General features: G+C 35.4%; 2 protein-coding genes across 7 annotated transcripts in view; both read right to left on the bottom strand.

Moving 5' to 3' along the window:
• The window catches only part of LOC127851499 (regulator of G-protein signaling 20-like), a 141,785-nt gene extending 135,579 nt beyond the window's left edge, over positions 1 to 6,206 (bottom strand). Inside the window, exon 1 of the mRNA XM_052385310.1 lies at positions 6,091 to 6,206. The gene's annotated coding sequence lies outside the window, so the exon portion shown is untranslated. The remainder of the gene's footprint in view (positions 1 to 6,090) is intronic.
• Positions 1 to 22,464, bottom strand: part of LOC127851495 (inactive pancreatic lipase-related protein 1-like) — a 116,403-nt gene that overhangs the window by 83,556 nt on the left and 10,383 nt on the right. The window lies entirely within an intron of this gene.

Here is a 22,464-nt window from a genome sequence, read left to right as displayed (position 1 = left end):
TCAAGTAAATTTTGTATAAACATTCATTTCTCACTGTCTGCATTTTTACACGACATTTTTCTTTAATTGTGCCGGATTGCAAACTAACAAGTGGTGTCAAATATTGTGATTGATACTAAACTGGAAGCAAACATGCATAGTTTTGTTAATGGATATTCTTTAATTAGTATAATTAAATTTATAAAGTGTATGTAACGTATTCAATAACTCCTTTAAGTATGAATGGCCGAGCTGTGGTGCGTTATATTTTTCCTTTCAAGGGACCAGGTTTCCAATTCTGCCGAAGGCATTTTTCAATAATGTTTTAAAGGGATCTTTTCACGCTTTGGTAAATTGACAAAATTGAAAAAAGTTGTTTCAGATTCTCAAATTTTCGTTTTAGTTATGATATTTGTGAGGAAACAGTAATACTGAACATCTACCATGGTCTAATATAGCCATTATATGCATCTTTTGACGATTTTAAAACCTAAAAATTATAAAGCGTTGCAACGCGAAACGATTGAATAATTTGGAGAGTTTTGTTTTTGTCGTTAAATTTTGTGAAACTACGAAGATTGCTTATATAAGGTATAAAATACGTCCAGTATGTGTACTCGGCGGAATAGCTCAGTAGGCTAAGACGTTTTTACTTCAGGACTCTGGCAGGACACCAGGGGTCACTGGTTCGAAACCTGGATCGGGCAATGTTCTTTTCCTTTTTTAAATTTTATTCTTGATTTTTTACTGGAGCTGTTACGATCCAATGCTTACATTTATCGATATAAAGCATTTAATGAATAAGTTAAAAAATGCCAAAATCTGTGAAAAGGCCCCTTTAAAATTTAATATCTTGATATATTTTTCCAATTAGCGTTATTTTGCAGATAATACAGTAAATGACGGTTTTCAACAATACAAAGATATGCGAACTTATCCCATCAACATGTTCGTATAGCTGCGAGACGTTTTTACATGCATGTACAATCAATCGCACAAAACATAACTGAACCAGTCTGCAATATCAGACGTTTTCTGGACTGGTGAACTCTATACACAAAGTCTCGTCTTGCAGATTTTCTCAGAGTGTGTCTTATTGATCAACTGTACATGCGGTGAGGGAGGCCGGAATTAAAGTGGCATCGATTTCTGCGAAACGCCATGGTGTTCCGTCAGCATTTTGTTGTGATTGTTAGACAGGCGTGATAATATGTGTCAGTCTGTCGATTTTATTAGACGCAGCGGTAATACACGTGTATCCAATCATATATCTAATGTAATATTATAATATTGTAAACAAGTTTTGTTTTTAATTGCTTCTCTAAGTAAAAAAATATTCGTTTTTGTTTGTTATTTTAAAACGACCGGTAGTAAAACAGACAGAGTTGTGTTTTTAAAATTACTAGTCAACTAGCGAAATTCCAAAGAGATTTATGAGCTGTAAGAAACATTGTCCGACTTTAAATCAATCATGTCCGTTTCTTCATCGAATTGTCCGTTTCACTATCGATGAGAGGCAAGGCTATTCGAACCACAGTTTCATACCATGTCTACCCTAATAACAAACAGTACTTTAAAAAAATAATCCCGCCAGGTAAAAAAATCAAAGAAAACCCCGGCCATGTTTCTAAAAACGTACAAATTAGAATTATGACGTAAGTGGGTCCGTCTCTCTATCATTTAATCCTACTGTTGCACAAATTACACATTATCGAGCCGTATACAAAGCTGTTACATATTATTTACTAGTTATGTTTTCCCACTTGTAAAAGACTAACAGAAAATAATAGAAACAAGCAACATCAAATTATTCAATCAGCGTTTAGATAACAAAGACGAACATTGCAGTGATGGCGATAGTGGTGTTGATGTCTGTGCTGATGCTGATGATGGAAGTATTTAATATAATACATAGCGCGTCTTTATAATGATGAGATAAATATTGCATTACCGTTTCTTGATCCAGTCCTGGAAATTCTAATTCAATCGCTATTCTGTCGCATAACTCAATATCGTTGACATTTACCACATTTTGACATTTATCTCTACAGCTCTTTTTGTTCGCCATTTTCTACGGATTGTGTACGTGTGAAAAATAAACGGCAAATATTGACGTACATGACGTTGTTATGACGTCATTACAACTATTCAAGCACTTATACCAGGCGAAAACGCATACATTAAGATTTAAACCATTTTTAGAAGGTAAATAAGTAGCGATTTTACTTGATATATTTTTATTATCTAACACGTAAAATGTTCAACCGGAACATACAGCATCATACATTTATATTCTTTAAATTTCATTAAATTAACGTACTGTATACTGCGCGATAAAGAAACACGCTTTTTCTCGAACCTTTTTGTACTTGAAAAAAAACGTGTTAATCAATGCAATATGGAGTCGCTACTTCCTTAAACACAAACGTCAATACCCAGGAAGCGTTTACGAATATGTTTCATTTATATGTATCGTTAGTGTTAGTTTGCAGCAAAAATATAATGAATTGCTTGGTGCAATACCAAAATAAATGTTCGACTTTTATTTTTGTATAGTACACTCAATCGCAGTAGACTTATACGAAAAAACTCTAAAATACTTGTAAATGCACTCAAAATAGTTAAATGCATGACTATAAAAAATAAACACACTACCTGATAAAAGCAACAGGTCGCTATGCTCTGTTTAATTGTCACTGTTCGCGTCACCATTTATCCATCAGTGATGCCCTACGACGACAGAATAGTGGGTGTGGTAGTGCAAGGGTCAGTCACGTGACAAGGGGGGCTCGGGCAAGACCAGACGTCATATAAGGTGAAGATACCATTCACAAAATTCGTTGCATCTGAAATGGCAAATATGCGACATTATTAAACAATGTGAACTCACAGAACTTAGGAAATGTAGAACTTAAGTAATAAACATATTATATCATATTTTAAACCATCATATCTTTACAGACATATCATATCGTCCATATCATCTTCGCCATCATCGCCGTCATCTTCATCTCAACATCACATCAACCATAATCATCATCATCAGCAGCAGCATTATAATAAATATTGTTATATTACTATATAATTCCCGGATATCAATACAAAGCCCTTATATCGACATATGCAGCATTATTTAAAGTATGTTATTCTTTTCTAGTTATACTACAATTAGAAAACGAGACGTACAAGCGGAAAGACGAACATAGCATGAGTTTTCCTCATGACATCGAAGTTTCGTTCTCGGGGTTTAACCCATTTATGCCTAGCGTCTAAAAAAAAGGCCTTGGCAAACAGCGTAGACCCAGATGAGACGCCGCATGATGCAGCGTCTCATCAGGGTCTGCGCTGTTTGCTTAAAGGCATTTATGTAAGAAATATTCTAAATATAGAAATAAATATACTAGACATCCCTAATTAAGGAAATAAATTGATCCAATTAAGAAGGATGGGAGATTCAACTAGGCATACATGGGTTAAGGTATAAAAAATAAAACGGATGTACATTTGAAGCTTCGGACAAATCAACATACTAAGTAAGCTATGGGAAGTAAATAAATCAGATATATACTATCAACGCTTTGTGTTTTCTTAGTCATGTTTTGCACAAGCTGCACATATTGATGCAAATCTTATTTCAATGAAAACCGGAAATCGGTGTGATAATTAAATTTACACAATCTATTAAAAAAGACTGCACAATATAAAAAAATCGCACATTAGATACATAGTAATTTCGGTAAACATGTTCAACAGATCGAACCATCAAACAGTGAAATTCTAAGTTTTTTAATTGCCAAGACATTCTCTTTATAAAATCTCGTCTCAGGTTGATTTACCAACAAAGAAAGCAAGCAACACGATTTTGTGACGTGCGTGCTGCCCAAATCCATAATGTTTGTCCTGATATATGGGGCTCTTCTAGAGAACGACATTGAATTGATACACACAAAATATTTCATATCACTGCTTTATAGTATACAAATTCCTTTGCACTCTACGGAGAACTTGTAGGATCCCTTTTCACGAATGTAGCCAAAGCCATAAGCTAAAATAATGATTTCTATTTACATAAAGATCACACTGTTAAAAAAATTGAGTTCAAACTAAAAAGAGATAGGCTTAGAAAAATAACTCATGACAAAAACTAATGGGTATCTAATAACAAGAAATATCTTTAAAAAAGATATACGGCGTTGATTGTGGTCGATGTTTATGAACGATCAAAAGTTATCTCTATGAGATAAAAAGTAGCGGATGCCTTTTTTCTGCGCAGTTGTTAGCTACATCATAAGCAAATCAATTACGGGGTGTTGCGCCAGATTTCGTGGCTTATTTTGCTTTATGTGATATTATTACTCAGATATCTATATTTACAGAATAGAAAAACACAAGAAACATGAAAATAAACGAGTGCATATAGGTCAGCCGGCAATACTCGAATCTTATTTAATTGCATAATTATAGTATAGCGAATTATTGTGGTCATGCTTAATAAACTGGTCTAAATGGATAAATATTTCTAATTAATTTTATCAAAATTGGTCCTTATCATGCACATTTTGAAACCATATTAAAAATCGATGATTGACATACCACAATAATATCGCCGAATATCTTTATTTAGTATCTTTCTGATCAAAACAGACTTCAAGTGCACAAAGTTTACGAGACGGCGTTTATATAAAGATTTCTGCAACTGACCGCAAACTGACCTTGATACCTTGCGGATTGGAATGCAATGCATTACAGTCACTACGTTATTGTCAGTAAGACACAATGATCGCAACCCCTTTTGCGAACTCCGGTGATGAACTGTATATAAACTCTGACTTTCACAAAATGACCGCGTATTGACCCGAAACCTCGCGGGTTGAAATGCAATGCAAGTAAGTACTAAATATGACAACATAGCCTTTAGTTAAACGCTTTTGCGCTGGTAATTCTCTGAAAATAAAAGGTGAACGCACAAACTGTATTTATGTCGAAAATTGATTGTAAAACTGTTCTATCTATTGGGCCTTTTCATTAGAGATAAAATTGTTTCATGCAGTAAAACAGTGTTACAAAGACGCGGATATGTTTCCAATGTTCTGGTGTTATACTCAAATCAGCCAATGGAATAAATGAAGTGTATTCATTCGTACCTAGCCGCGGGAAATTTTATTTGTGTATTATTGGACACTTACAAAGGTCAAGTCAGGGTGAAAAGCTGGCTTATTCAGCTTACGCCGAAAAAAATTGAACACCGGAAACTTACATTAAATCATTCTGGAAATTGTTCAGGCGCCAATTATAGATAGTTATCATCACACCTGCCATTTCGACGTTAATTCATCATCATAACTTAGAATATATTATCTTATTAAACATTAACACAAATTAAAGACACATCACATTTGCGGAAAAAAATACTGATTTACTCTGGTAAGATTAGACCTTCATCATACGCACTTGCTAATACACTGGTAGATATACGAACATGTTCGAAAATGAATGAACCTGCCTATCCTGTAACATGAACCTAGTTGAAACAGACTAGCATTATTTGCTCTATTTGTCAAATGTATAAGAAGCTCAGGGCAAAATATTGTAAACCTTATTACCATCGCTCGCCTACGCTAAATACATCCGGATTGCTTCTAAAATCACCAAACAGTACCAGCCTAAATAATATTGTCAAATGTATGTGTTATGTAAAGAAATCGAGGACAGGCATATAGAAAATAACTATAAATATATATGGTCCGTGTTCTGTGAAAAGGGGGTTTAATGCATGTGCGTAAAGTGTCGTCCCATAAAAGCCTGTGCAGTCCGCACATGCTAATCAGGGAAGACACTTTCCGCTTTAATGATATTGTTCGTTTCAAGAAATTCTCTTCTTAGCAAAAATCTAGTTTATGCGGACAGTGTCGTCCCTTATTAGCCTGTGCGGACTTCAGGGCCTAATCTGGGACGACACTTTACGCACATGCATTAAACTCCCGTTTCACAGAGCACGGCCTATATGTTTTACCATTTTGAATCCACCTTACTTTTCATTTACGACTACTATCTGTGTAATGTTTCACTATAACCTTACTAGTTACTACTGTGATGCTAAATAGTAAATACCTTTTTGTTGTCTGCTCTGTCGATTGTGTACTCCTCCATTACAATATAAGTTATTGTGAATTAAAATTATATAATGTTTATACAATCAATTCTGGACTACGACTCGGTTCAAAGTCGTAAAATAATAGCGAAGAGGACATAACAATACAATTGTAGGGCACTTAACAACACTTCATTAAAAGCGTTAATGTAAATCTATACACGTGACATCCGGATTCGGGTGACTATTGTGTATATATATATACTTGATAGATTTGGACATTAATATTCGTTTTCGCTTAGATTGAAACAAACTCACTGCAAGGAAAACAAGAGGGCCAGTGGCCCACGAATGCTCACCGCAGACATCATGGCATTGAACAGATCTCGGCAACTTTTAAGATGTTTCTGCAACCATTTTAAAACTTGGCCAAAATATCAACTAGAGATTTCTGACCAAGTTTCATGAAAATTGGACTAAAATGTGACTTTTAGAGTGTTAACCAAGGTTTGTTATATCTATATAAGGGAAAATGCCCCGCCCCCCGACGACCGTTTCGACGAACCATAACCATAACCATTTTCGAATTAAGCCGAACTATTAAGAACAAATGTTCTGACCAAGTTTCATAAAGATTGGACCATAAATGTGACGTCTAGAGATACAAAGTTCACTAAAGCCATATAAGGGAAAATGCCTCACCGTATAATTATCGGCCATGCTTTTCAGCGGACAGGAATCATTTCCGAACTCAGCCCAGATATCATTTAAATCCTCTAAGCAAGAAGATTAGACTAAACATGTGACTTCTTAAGTGTTGACAAGGTTTAACGATAGCATATAGCAATAACAGGAAAAAAGTCCCGCCCATGGCGGCCAAGTGTTTCAACCAATCGCAACCATTTTCGAACTCGCCAAACATATAAATGGGAAAAATCTTCTGATCTACAGTGTTAACAGTCTAGTAGTAGTAGTAAAGTAGTAGTAGTAGTTGTTGTAGTAGTAGTAGTAGTAATAGTAGTAGTAGTAGTAATAGTAGTAGTAGTAGTAGTAGTAGTAGTAATATAGTAGTAGTAGTAGTAGTAGTAGTAGTAGTAGTAGTAATAGTAGTAGTAGTAGTAGTAGTAGTAGTAGTAGTAGTTGTAGTAGTAGTAGAAGTAGTAGTAGTAGCAGTAGTAGTAGTAGTAGAAGTAGTAGTAGTAGCAGTAGTAGTAGTAGTAGAAGTAGTAGTAATAGAAGTAGAAGTAGTAGTAGTAGTAGTAGTAGTTGTAATAGTAGAAGTAGTAGTAGTAGTAGTAGTAGTAGTAGTAGTAGTAGTAGTAGTAGTAGTAGTAGTTGTAGTAGTAGTAGAAGTAGTAGTAGTAGCAGTAGTAGTAGTAGTAAAAGTAGTAGTAGTAGAAGTAGAAGTAGTAGTAGTAGTAGTAGTTGTAATAGTAGAAGTAGTAGTAGTAGTAGTAATAGTAGTAGTTGTTGTTGTTGTTGTTGTTGTTGTTGTTGTTGTTGTAGTAATAGGAGTAGTGGTAGCAGTAGTAGTAGTGTTGGTAGTAGTAGTAGTAGTAGTAGTAGTAGTAGTAGTAGTAGTAGTAGTAGTGGTAGTAGTAGTAGTAGTAGTACTAGTAGTAGTAGTAGTAGTAGTAGTAGTAGTAGTAGTAGTAGTAGTAGTAGTAGAAGCAGTAGTAGTATGTAGTTGTTGTTGTTGTTTGTTTCATTTGTAGCAGTAAAACACTATTAGGAGCAGCAGCGGCGGCAGTAATATTAGTATTAGTCGTAGTAGAAGATGTAGTAGTATAAGAAAGAGTAGTAAAAATTCTAGTAGGAATAGTAGTAGTAGTTGTTGTTGTAGTAGTTGTACCAAATCGGTGTGGAAAAAACACCATGTAACGCGTTTTATCGATTGCACGTGTTGGAAGTCTATTAAATTACCAAGAATCATGATCAGTGTATCAGTTTGGATACCTTAGGGAACGCTGTGTACATCATACTAGTAAAGTATCGGCTGACACAGTGTTCTGATGGGTGTGTGTGGGGAAGATTGATAGAGCTGGGGTCTACGTTTGAGGGATTCACTCCCACATATTGATGATGATAAATTCAGTACACGAGTTCAACACCCAAAAGTAAATGACAATATGTCGTATTAAAAAGTACATCGATTTTAAAACAACAGTTTTTTGTTTGTTGTTCAACTGTGATCATAGTTTTATTAAACTAAACACGTTCCAGTCAGCTCACTGAAAACGAAGCAACAAAAGCAGATGTGTGGGAATAAAACGCATCAATTGTTCACATTTGTGCTTCTTTCACCGAAAACAATCAAATGCATGATAAAATGGCACAAATTCTATTGACAGTACATGGAGTTTATTTTACTCATTTTACTTCGGCCTAAAAACAGCTTTAGCAAAAAACGACCGGAATTATTTATTGTGAACGTATTGTAAACGTTGTGCACTCGAGTCAGTAGAGTCAGTATGTCACAGTAGACGAGTCATCACCCGACATCTTATGTCACAGTAGACGAGTCATCACCCGACATCTTATGTCACAGTAGACGAGTCATCACCCGACATCTTATGTCACAGTACACGAGTCATCACCCGACATCGTATGTCACAGTAGACGATTCATCACCCGACATCTTATGTCACAGTACACGAGTCATCACCCGACATCGTATATCACAGTAGACGATTCATCACCCGACATCGTATGTCACAGTAGACAAGTCATCACCCGACATCGTATGTCACAATAGATGAGTCATCACCCGACATCGTATGTCACAGTAGAAACTAACTGACCCTCTTTCTGTGAAAACTGGGCTTTACGCGCGCGAGTAAAATGACGTCCTATTTTAGCCTATGCAGTCCGCACAGGCAAATCTGGGACGACACTTTCCACATAAACAGGATTTTCACTCGGAAGAGACTTCATTTACACGGAAATACCATACAAGCGGTAAGTTCCGTCCCTGCTTAGCCTGTGTTGACTGCACAGGCTAATGGGTAGACACTTTAAGCACATACCTTAAGCCCAGTTTGCACAGACTCAATAAGTCCAACATCGCTATTGTGTTCCATATTAAAATGTGCATGTGTTGCTTTTTTTTTTCGTGAAGATTCCCATTAAAATCGATGTATCTAAAGATTTTGTGTTCGTTTTTTCCTTGTTTGACGTAGCTGTACAGATACCACGTTTAATAATGGAATATTGCATCTTTCTTTCTAACAAGTTAATTAACATTCATACACAAAACCAGAATTTAAATCGAACATAACTTCCCCGTCTATGTATGATCATAGTACGTTAATCTGCTCTATCCAAGTTAACCCTTTGCATGCTGGGTAATTTGTCTTCTGCTAAAATGTCGTCTGCTGAATTTCTAAAATAAGCATTTTCTTCATTTTTTTTCAAAGAATACTATCAGAATAGCAAACAGTTTGGATCCAGATGAGACGCCACGTTCTGTGGCGTCTCATCTGGATCCAAACTGTTTGCAAAGGCCTTTAAAATTCGGCTCCAGCGCTTTAAGGGTTAAGAAGACATCAAACTACCTATTGCTATTAATCTTAATGATAACCAAAACACAAAACTACACATCAATGCTTGTTTAATGGTTTACGATTATTACGTATTGCTGGTCTTAAATTGTTAGCGATAACTTGTTGCTGGTCTTTAATGGTAAGCGATGTTAACCTGTTGAGGGTCTTTAATGGTTAGCAATGATAACTTGTTGCTGGTCTGTAATGGTTAGCAATGATCACTTGTTGCTGGTCTTTAATGGTTAGCGATGATAACTTGCAATTGTTTGCGATTATTAATTGTTGCTGGTCTTTAATTTTTATCGATGATAACTTGTTGCTGGTCTTTAATGGTTAGCAATGATAACTTGCAATGGTTTGCGATTATTACTTTTTGATGGTCTGTAATGGTTATCGATGATAACTTGTTGCTGGTCTTTAAGGGTTAGCGATGATAACTTGCAATTGTTTGCGATTATTACTTGTTGCTGGTCTTTAATGGTAAGCGATGATAAATTGTTGCTGGTCTTTAATGTTTAGCAATGATAACTTGCAATGGTTTGCGATTATTACTTGTTGCTGGTCTTTAATGGTAAGCGATGATAGCTGGTTGCTGGTCTTTAATGGTTAGCGATGAAAACAATTGCCGCTCTTTTAAGGTAAGAGATGACAACTTGTTGCCGCTCTTTAATGGTTAGCGATGATAACTAGTTTTAGGTATTTAATGGTTAGCAATGATAACTAGTAGCAGGCCTTCTATTATTACCAATCATAAATTATTCAAGAATATAGTTGGTTTGATGCATTTTGACTGGTGTTCAATTGGCGATTGCTGTATGGTATACGTTTTAATGGTTCTGATCGGTGACGAAAAGTAAGCGATAAATGCCAGTGATAAATGGTCAACATTGATAAAATGTTGCTTAAAATGAATTGTCAATGGTGTTATATAATTGCTTATAAAGAATAGCTTTAAGTAGTTGATCGTGATACATGGATTGTGACGATTACTACAACAGTTACCCGAAGGATGGTGTTTTTGATTATTATGATCGTTGTTGTTTACGAAAAAGCAGCGATTACAACTAGTTGATACGGGCGTTAATAGTTTTCTGGATAAGCAGATTAATTACTTCTAAGCTACCTTGTGCACACACCTATGTCAGTAACTACCAACTACAGTACTTGATCAGTTGTAGAGGAGAACAGCCTTAGAAATTGACTCATTTATGCCTAGTGGACTCTCCCATTCTTCTGAAATGGATCAATTTATTTCCAAAATTAGGGATGTCGAGTATATTTATTTTTCTATATTTAGAACATTTCTTACAGAAATTCCTTTAAGCAAACAGCGCAGACCCTGACGCTGTTTGCAACGGCCTATTTCCAGACGCTCTAGGCATAACTGGGTTAATCATAGCCGGGACGGATTTTGAACTCGCGATTCGGATTTGTTGTTCCAATCACCTGGCCGAGCCTTTTACTATGAACAGTTGCCTGTAATCCGATTGATAAACATGATATCTAGTTGATGGCGATGAATATGTGTCGTTACGGCTTATATCTTGTTGCCAAAGATGAAATGTATCCAATAGATGATAGCTGACAGACAGCTGTTATTAATATTGCTTTACTGTGAAACGTATTCGTGTCAGAATTCCTACGATCGCCTACACGATCAAATGATATACGTCAACATTTCATCGAAGCACATTGGAATTCATATCGGCAAGTGCGAGATGAAAGGCCGAGAAATCACGCGTCATTCAGTATTATGAATATAATATATGAACGTGGTAAGAACGAACAGGCCATGCACCCAACGATGTCACGTTATTTTTGGTATTGCGCTGTGAATTTAATATCATCAGGCTTTTTCCGCTCCATTTTGGGAAAACGCCACACTGGAATTTTGGGAATTTCGCGTCGTGAAAACCCCCATTTTGGGAAAAATAATCGCAAAATTGGCTCAATTGGGAAAAATTATTGCATGTAAATAGTGTTTCTTATATTTCAAAGAAGCCGTTAACTGGTAAATAACGACTATTTGGATAACTTATTATTAAAATTTTACAAAATATTATGAACATGTGTGATAAGTGCAGGTTTTTTAATCTTAATTTGGTGAAAAGGCTTGGCCTTTTATGAGGTGAAAAAAATCGCGCGAAGCGCCGGATTTTGAGGAAAATAAGGAAAGTCTTAAATAATCATTTACATATTTTACAGTTTTTAAAACAAATTCAAGGCAACAGATAATTTAATTATGCAATACTTTCTATTTTCTACACCGGATCAGGTCAACTTAAATATTGTAAGGGTAAAAAAACAAAAAACAAAAAAAAAAAAAATTTTTTTTTTTTGATTTGGGATTTTTTTTTTCAATTGGGAAAAAAACAACCAGATTTGCATTGGGAATGGGGCCGAATTTCGGACCCGTGGCATAGGGCGGAAAAAGCCTGATCATGGTCGCTTTTTACGCATTTTATTCACAGGTCTGTGAAGATCAATATATCATACGGCATATTTATAAAACATCGGTAGAGGGCACGATTGTATATGACACATTATTTTACTTTAGAGGGTTAAATGCTATTGTCGAGAAACTATGTGTATGTCAATTTGTATGATGATAGCTCATCGAATTGATCCGTTCACAAACTTCAAAGACAAAATGTACAATGATATTAAAGGTGTTCTAATAAAAATACAATCAGAAGGTTCAGCGCAGTGAGAGTCAGGTTATTTTTCGCAAGTTGTTCATGAGATTTGATTCTTAATCCTGATGGCGTCGATAAGATGCCAGCCACGTGTTGCATATGAAACTCCGTCCAAAACCGTGCAGCCGACAATTCGAATACAATGTATAAAATGTCGGATAAAAGTGTCATTTAATGTTCACTCCCACCCTACTTTGTTAACGTACACGATTTATCTAAGTCATCCAATTGCTTCGAGACGAGAAATACTACTTGCATGGTCACGTCAATCACAGACTGTCTTCAATTCAATCACAGACATACATCATACCGCATCTTTGGCCAGTTATCATCGATTAAGACTTACCGCGTGATCAGTTCGCATTTATATACACGTTTCAGTTGTGTTCAACAACATACCCGGATATGACAATGCAATTCAGATTTCTGTAATGTAGTCACATTCTAAAGTACAACAATAATTATACTTAAGTACATCAGTTATTTAACTAAAGTACATCAGTAATTGCACTAAAGTACATCAGTAAGTGTAAACAAGTACATCTGTAATGGTACTTACGTACATCAGTAATTGTACTAAAGTACATCAGTAATTGTAATCAAGTACATCTCTAATTGTACTAAAGTACATCAGTAAGTGTACTAAAGTACATCAGTAAGTGTACCAAAGTTCATCAGTAAGTGTACTTCAGTGCATTAGTAAGTGTACTTAATAACATCAGTAAGTGTACTTAAGAACATCAGTAATTGTACTAAAGTAAATCAGTAATTGTACTTAAGTACATCAGTAATTGTATTCAAGTACATCAGTAATCGTATTTCAAGAACATCAGTAATTGTACTTAAGTGCATTAGGCATTTTAGTAAAATATATAAAGAATACAGAAAAAGTTATTGTAAAATGCTTAACGTTTTTGCTCATCTGAAACGCTAAAATGTTGGCTTAAAACGTCTACTCAATACGTCATACGGGTGAGACGAAGGATCTTAGTCAACACGGTGGATTTTTGACAGCCGCGACACTCAAGTATGGGCTCGGTGCCTAAGAAAACTTTAGCTTTTATTATATTTTCGTTTAAAGAAAGTCTCTCCGTAACAAAACTCTGGTTTAGGTGGAGAGTGTCGTCCGTTATTAGCTAGGTGGAGAGTGTCGTCCGTTATTAGCTAGGTGGAGAGTGTCGTCCGTTATTAGCTAGGTGGAGAGTGTCGTCCGTTATTAGCTAGGTGGAGAGTGTCGTCCGTTATTAGCTAGGTGGAGAGTGTCGTCCGTTATTAGCTAGGTGGAGAGTGTCGTCCGTTATTAGCTTGTGCGGACTGAACAGGGTAATCTTGGACGACACTTTACGCACATGCGTAAAAACCCCTTCACAGAGCACGGTACATATATATATATTGTTTTTTAATGCTTAATAAAGACAAATATTTTGTTCATGTATTGGAAACTCATAGTTTGAAACACGGCGAATTAATTAAGTTACGGGCACATCCATTTTTTGCAAACTTATATAAATAAATCATTAAAAGTTTGAATTAACAAAATATGTGCACACACATATTCTTGGAAAATTTGAATTATGGTAGGATAGTATTACTTTAGGTTAGAAATGCATGGTGTTCCAGTTTTTAAAAAAGGTTTGAATTTTATCGAAAAATTGCAAATATTATCGAACGGCTGCGTTCACGAAGGGTTTGAAATATGCCCGTTTACATAATTTTATTTATTTAACTTATATATTAAAGGGCAATCTATTAAATATAGTAAAACAACAGTTATATTGTTTCTATCGTTTTAGTTTGGTTGCAAAATGATAAATATGTGTACATGCATGGTATGGTTTAATAAAATCAAGTATAAATGTATATACATGTGTATATATAAAAATTCTAAGAGATCAAAGAAAATAAAAGTAAAGAGTATTATACACTGGAGCCTTTGCCTAGTGCATACCATATTTATGGTCTGATTATACGCAGATATGTTTGATTAATAATTTGTGAAACTCCAATAAGCGTTTCCATGACCACCATGCTGAATATAAATGATATGATATTTCTTTTCCTCAATATCAATAGACAGAAACAACACAAAAGCTTTAGGTTATAAAGAGAAACCTTACAACTCAAGAAATAGGCCTTCTGTTATTATTATTATTATTATTATTATAATTATTATTATTATTATTATTATTATTATTATTATTATTATTGTTGTTGTTGTTGTTGTTGCTGTTGTTGTTGTTGTTGTTGTTCTTATAAAAAAATATCTTTATTAACAAGATTTTCAAGAAGAAGTGTCATCTTATACTTATTTCGTAGCTGGTCCAACCTACCGCCATCTGAGCAAATAAACAATATATTTATTTGAAATATCTTGTTCAAAATTGTTTCATTGTTGACAAACGGTAAAACATTACCAAATTATCTATGAATAACTGTATATACTGACAGATCGATATATATCTTGCTGTATCTTTCATTAGGTCGTATGTGAAGAGAGCTGGAGAGAAAGACATTTGCGTCTAACATTAAATTCATCATTACTATATTACTTAGTGGTCTATGGCAAGCGGTTCGACGCATAATCCCAAGAAACTTGGTTTTTACTGAGAAGTTAGGTTTCTATGAATGAGAACCTATGTTCTCATATGATCCCAAATGAAATCGTGTGTTCTCGTGAAAACTAAGGATATCAGAGAGAGCGACGCGAAAAGCTGTCGAGAACCTAGGTTCTTGTGAAAACCTTTATTATCAAACGAGAACTTTGGTTCTCGCAAATTGTTTGGCTTTATTATCTGATAACTTAAGTTCTAGATTTAAACCTAGGTTTTCATGAAAATGTGTGTTTTTTTATAAACATTCGTTTAAATGTCTGACTGAAAACCGGGGTTCTGAAATAATAACTTTGGTTCTCATGAGAACCGAAGTTTTATGTGTCTATGTGCGTCGTCTCGCCGAGAACACGGGTTCTCGAGCGTAAACTAAGGTTTTCAATGAGATCACAGGTTTTTGAATTTATGTCAAGTTTACGCCGTCCGACGCGTAATTCTGGGAACTGAGGTTCTCATGAGAATTACGCTTCAGTTCTCGTCAGATTATTTAACGTCTGTCGAAACCTTGGTTTTCAAATGAGAAAATAGGCTATCGCTGTTTGATGCACATTTTATGATAACTTGGGTTCTGGTGAAAACCTATTATATCGAATACAAACTTGGGTTTTGGAAGCCATGTGCAATCTTCATGCGAGAAACTAGGTTCTCAGTAAAACCCTAGTTTCTTGGGATTATGCGTCGAACAGCTTGCCATAGTTGTCTTACTATGCTCTTTGTTTACAGATCTTGTCATTTTGATCTTTCTGAAAGACTGAAGACTGCCCATAAGAATGTAAATTGGCAAGATGAAAAAAGAAACAGGCTTCGCCTACCTTTACATTTCATACACTGTTCTAACTTTGAGTCTCTGACATAAACAGAGCTTATGGTCTATGGATGGGCGTAAAATATCGTCCCAGGTTAACCAGTGCAGTCCGAAAATGCTAATCTCAGACGACATTTTTTCGCCAAGACGGGATTTTCGTGAAGAAGAAATTTTTTACTACAAACTGTTCAACAACAACGGAAAGTTTTGTCCCTGAATAGAATGTGCGGACTATGCTGCTTGCAGGCATATCTGCGACGATTTTTTCAGCACATGGATTAGGCCCCGCTTCCCAAGATCGAGGCTAAAAATGGTGTTTTCACGGGCTAAAATATGTCTCATAGACACCGTGTTTAAATGACTGAAGCAATCTACATTCCCATGGATTGCTTTGTTTTTTTTTTAAAGATCAACCCCATCCCTCGTCCCTTATCAACATCGTAAAAACAATTGTTCGGGTCTTTGATATTTGATATTGCCAAATTAATTTTATAAAAAATAAACAATAAACCCTATCAAGAGTAATTAATAAGTATAAATCATTGTCAAAAACTTACAAATATTAATCACACATATACTGATGGTTCAACAGAGATGAAATGAGTCTCGCTCTGTTAAGGCGGAGCTTTATGCATTTACGTCCAGCTATGGTCGTCCCAGATTGACCTGTACGGTCCACACAGGCTAATCAGGGACGACACTTTCCGGAAAAACTTGATTTTTGCAAAGAAGTGACTTCCCTTTAACTAAAAATACCACAAAAACGTAAAGATTTGTCACTGATCTTCCTGTGTGGACATTTAAATTAATCCCGTTTTCCGAGAACGTGGCTCAAATTAACCTTTATAATAGTTCACATTGATTGATCGACGCAGCTGTTCAGACCGAGTAATAAAAGATCCCCTCGTTAAACTATTTTACGTAACAAAACTCAATCCATTTAACCCGCTTTGTTTCTTCAGGAGAAGAGTGCGATATCGTTGGTATACAAAACACACCTCTGTTCTATTTTGATAATGCATGTGGACCATGCTCTGTGAAAAAGGGGTTAAATGCATATGCGTGAGGTGTCGTCTCAGATAAGCCTGTGCAGTCCGCCAAGGCAAATCAGGGACGACACTTTCCGCTTTTATATTTTACGGGTTAAGGAAGTCTATTCTTAGCAAAAATTCAGTGTATGTGGAAAGTGTTTACCTGATAAGCCTGTACGGACTGCACAGGCTAATCTGGGGCGTCACTTTACGCACATGAATTAAACACATTTTTCACAGAGCGCGGATATTATGAATTTTTCATATCGCACGTTGCATCCCCACACTGAGAGTCTCCACCCTTTGGCTGTATTATTATGCCCCGGTGGGTATTTGGGGAATTTCTTACCTAGATATTGGCGGCCCGTTTGTCCGCAATTTCTACCGGATTTGATGTTTACAAAATGAATATGATAGGCCCGTTTCTGTGATGGTCTGTCGTGATTAATTGTCCGATTTTTAATCGGATTTACGGCATCAGACATTGATAATCACTTATGTACATACAAACGATTTAATCAGCTCGCGATCTGTTCTGGAAAAACCTAGGCACGCGCAAAGGCGATCTAGACTCTACATGGGTTATTACATTACCCTCCCCCATCTCGACTTCAACAACATAACTAACCCAGATAACTAAACCAAACACTGGTTGTTGTCTACGTTGAATTTCTGACTTCGTGTCGCTATCATACACAATAACAGCACACACGAAATACGTTCATTCATGACTGTGAAATCTGCTGTGCCAACAGAACATACTTCCAGGCAATCCCAGTTTTCGGCACACGGTCTATTGATTTTCCGTTCCAAGCATATAACTCGTGATTTCACTTTTCTATATAGAAAATTCATCGTTTTACTTTATTATGCAATGTTCAGAACGAAAATGAAACAATGCTAAATATGATTTAGCCGAACTACTTACCGATAACTTTCGTATTTATCCGTACACGATTACTTCAGTTAGCACTATTTTCCACGGTTTGAGAATACCCGGCGTTTTACATCACTAACACAACTATTCCACGTTTATTGCACACGTGCTCTTTTCCTGGCCATTTCTAAGGAAATAACCTGTTTACTTTGAAAATTCTCACTAAAGCGAGGGCATTTAATTTCCAGTTAATCTATTACTGTTGTTACCAATTCATATATTCGTTTCCAAAGGGAAGTACAGCTGTGCATAAATCACCCTCGTTTTGAAAGCGAGGCAGAATCTCCCGATCGATGCTACTGTAGCAGACGATATCGGGAATAATCGCGCCAGCGACCAGAACAGTAGCTCGTATGTCCGCAAAGACGAAAGCTTGCTGTTAATATTCAAGTATATAAGCCAAACATAATTTTAAAATCATTACTATGGCAAAAATAGTCATACTATGATTTTTAAAGAACATGCAATTCTACCTTAGTTCGATGATAATTATTTCGCACACGTTGTTGCCAATAATGATGATCCAATTCTAAAAACCGTACATCGAGGCATCTGGTACTTGGTTGTTAATTGCGAACCAATAATCAATGTAGTGTTCTCCCGTACAACAATACGACTGCGTCCACAGTAGCTGTATTTTTCGCACAAATAATCATTTATCAGTGATTTTGATCACCTGGACTTTGGTTGGTGTGGGTAATAATAATTGTATGCGTTTTGGTGCGGCGATGCTGGGGTGTAACGATAGCAACTGTAGGCGTGCACTTCATGCTGAACATATGATGGCAGATGCATGCGATGTATATAATAACAAATATTGACCTTATTAAAACACTCTTGATGTTGTTGTAACACAATTGTTGTTGAAATATTGTATATAGTAAAACTATATAAAATAGAGGTGTCATTACTTCGGGGGAAAACATAAGATTAAATTAAACTTTAGTTTTTAGTCCCAAAATTGATGTATTGTTTTTTTATGAATGAAACCCTTATATCAATAACACGAGGGAATGTTACACCACTGCACTTGCTCATATATATATATATATATATATATATATATATATATATATATATATATATATATATATATATATATTTATATATATATATATTTTTTTTAATTTCGTTAAATGTTTTTACCGTCCAATGTATGTTTTTTAGAATAATCTTAAATAACTTTAAAATAAACCGACACTGTTTTATAAAATAATGCTTTCACTGGGATACGAAACCGGGAACTTTGGAAGGCAACGCTATAATGTGCCTGCACCAGAGCGTTGTGGTCTATAAGATTGACAGTGTATTTTAAACGTGAGCCGCTTTCTCGGAAAAATGTTCTAAATGCACGAGCGTAACGCGTCGTCCCAGATAAGTCTGTGCAGTCTGCACATGCTAATCAGGGACGACATTTTCCGCTTAGGTGTTATTTCTCGTTCAAAGGAAGTATCTTCTTAGCTCAAATCCTGTGAAGGCGGAAAGTGTCGTCCCCGATAAGCCTGAGCGAACTAAACAGACTTATAGTTTTCCAGAAAGCAACACAAAATGTTATAATAAAAATGAGTCGCGTTGTGAGTAAACTGGGCATAATGCATGTTCGTAAAGTGTCGTCCCATGTTAGCCCGTGCAGTCCGGACAGGCTAATCAGGAACGACACTTTCCGCTTTTATGATATCTTTAGTTTAAATGAAGACTCTTCTTAGCATAAATCCAATTTAGGCGGAAAGTGTCGTCCCTGATTAGCCTGTGCGGACTGCACAGGCTTATCTGAGACGACACTTTACGCACCTGCATTATAAAATCGTAATTTTTATTGTTCTACAATTCACGCTGTCATTTCATTGTCAGGTTATTGAAAGGAACTTGTTCAAAGGTATGGTACTTTCCAATAAAAACCGTATAATATATCTTCCGAAATGAAAGTAAACATCGTATTCAAACAAGCAAAAACACGTAAAACAAATAAAGATGAGTATACAAAATATCTATGGAAGGCCATGACGGACATCTGCAAAACAGATTTTGGAGTGCGTTGTGACGGAAGTACATGTTTTACGAATAAGATATTGAAAAAGAGTTTTTTAATGACCAATTGATAGCGCGGAATGGTTCATTGGAAGCGCGGAATAGTAGTAACTTATTGTTAATTGACGAATATAACTATTACCAATGTTGCTGATATGTCCAACAAAGCAAGATCTTACTACTATGCTGACGGCGGATATCGCCAAGCCATTACCTCCCTTTAACCGTCTTTATTGTTCACGCAGATTTGCTTCCCTTTAGACAAATGATGGTAGCTTGTTATTATCAATAGTGATAAAATAATGCCTTTTTCGACACAGATGGGAACTCGAGTGCCATAAAACAATCTCAATTTTCTAATTCTTGGAAATGAAAAAGAATGACACTGTTTAAATCTGGAATATCAACATTTTACTCATGTGGGTTTTTAATGTACATAATTGTTACTTAAATGTTGACATTAGCGATTTAAGCAGTTACTCATAGTTATCGACGGACAAATTGAACTGCAGATAAAAATGAATAATATTACTCTTTTTGTGAAATGAACGAATGACTACGAATTTTAATTTTTCTTTACGAAACTATTGTTTTGTTTAGCTTAGATATACGTCACTTAATGTATATTGCAGTAACTTTAAGCACACAAATTCTGGGACAACCTATTCGTTCATAATAAAATGGTAACAGAACGGCGCTCGAATTTAATCCATATTAACGGACTCCCAGAGCCTTTGATAATATTAGCTATGACAGCTCTGAGAGTCCGTATGCACCTCTTCATAAACACAATCGCAGTTCTGCGCAGAGATTCCGTGCGCTTCACTAAACATACGTCGTTCGTTACCAATTAAGGAAACGATGAATACACTTCAAAAACACATTACATTTACCTAAATGACAGCCTACAGACGTTATCCTTTGCATGCAACCTAAAAAAACACGACGATGTTTCAACACACTATTCTTGCTGACATTGTTATGTTTAATTTTGGAACAGTGTAAATATTCGACATCTGTTCGACATCGTTGTCGACTTAGGCTACATCAAACATCTTGATGTGCAAAAGATTGGTGTACTACGACCTAACCGAAAGCGACACTTAAAGTCGGCAATATTACGACAGTTTGCCAATATGGTGGATAGAGAGTAAGAAATAATAACAAAGTAAGTCAAAATCAATTATTTTTTGCTTTAATGGTACCATTTGCATGAGTTTGTGCTTTCGACAGGTAAATGTGGATAAGTTTTTGCAGTAACAGTGATCAAATTGTGCACCTGAAGACAATCGACAGCGCCTTCCAACTCTCAGCAATCCTTTGGTTTATAAAGCTGACATTTCACGGGGTTCAGTGCATGTTGAAAGCGTGTCACGGCTTTCTGTCAGATGTGTCACGTGCAGACAACGCATGTTGAAATCTTGTCACGACTTTCTTTCGGGGTTAAAACATATTAATAAATAAGGCCACAAAAAAAATCCAATTGTTTTACCAAGTCTGCTTTCCCACTTTCAAAAGGATGTGCAATAATATGCACAGATCTTCATAATTTTTATTTAATATCACTTATTAAGCAACGTAAGTTAGTCTTCGTTTGATTTAGAGAATGTAGCTATCATCATCGAAAACTCAACAGTTTATTGTTAAGATATGATAGACTGATGCAAACATAATCGGAAACTGAACTGCGAATACTTATACACACAATTTTAACGTTATACTTCCAATCAAACTGAAGTATGTGACCAGAAGTTGCTTTTTTGTACACCGCAAATATTATTTGAACTTTATCCAACTTGTCCAAAATGAATATCCAAACTGGGTTTCAAATCAAACATGAAAAATCCAAATGTCCTCAAGACAAAAAAAATGCAAACCAAAGTTATTGACGGAACACTACCGTCTAGTTTTAGATACCACAAACATTACCACCAAGATTCATTATGATTAGATGTAAACTATTTGGAGATCGGTCAAGGTGAATTTGGCTATTTTATCATTCAAAGGCCAAAATTAAGAAGTTTTTTATCAAGCTAGTTAGCGAACTTGGTTGAGCTATTAAGCAAATCAACATTATTACCAAGTTTCATGATTTAAACTGTATGAGTTATTAAGCAGCAAGGAGATCAGACAACTTTACTAAGGCACATTTCTGATAATTCACGGGTTATACTTCAGATTTGCTTCATGTAATTTGGTCTGTTATCGAACTTGGTTGAGATTATATTATACAGCAATTTTCAATATGATCCGATATTAACTGTCTGAGTTACAAAGCGGATAAGGTAAATATGGCTATTTTTCATAATTAAATGGCCATGACACAGAAGTGATTATACGATCTGAAATACGCACCATGTTTGTTACGAGTATCTTAAAATGCTTTTTAACTGTTTATTTAAAGTGGTGGTTTACACTGATTCGTTAAAAACGTCATTCATAATATTTGAACTTAATTTGCGTTTGATCTATACACTTTTTACATAAAACAATATAATTGTTATTATATGATATGTATATCATAATTATTAAAAAAACTATGTACTCGCGTGTGATCTATTACACGTAATATAAGGTAATTAAAATACGCAAGATTTTTACTGTCTTTCAGTTACTCTTAGAATGTATTTCCTGACTATGTTATGATTTAATACACTACTGAAAAACAGTCTGAACCAAATAAAAAACGATTAAACAATTTATAAGCGTTTACAAGTTTTTTTATATTATGACACTTAAAATAAGT

Source organism: Dreissena polymorpha, chromosome 11, assembly GCF_020536995.1.
Source record: "Dreissena polymorpha isolate Duluth1 chromosome 11, UMN_Dpol_1.0, whole genome shotgun sequence".
Classification (NCBI taxonomy): Eukaryota; Metazoa; Mollusca; class Bivalvia; order Myida; family Dreissenidae; genus Dreissena; species Dreissena polymorpha.
Note: the sequence above shows the minus strand (reverse complement) of the source record. Positions and strands in the feature narration are given on the sequence as shown.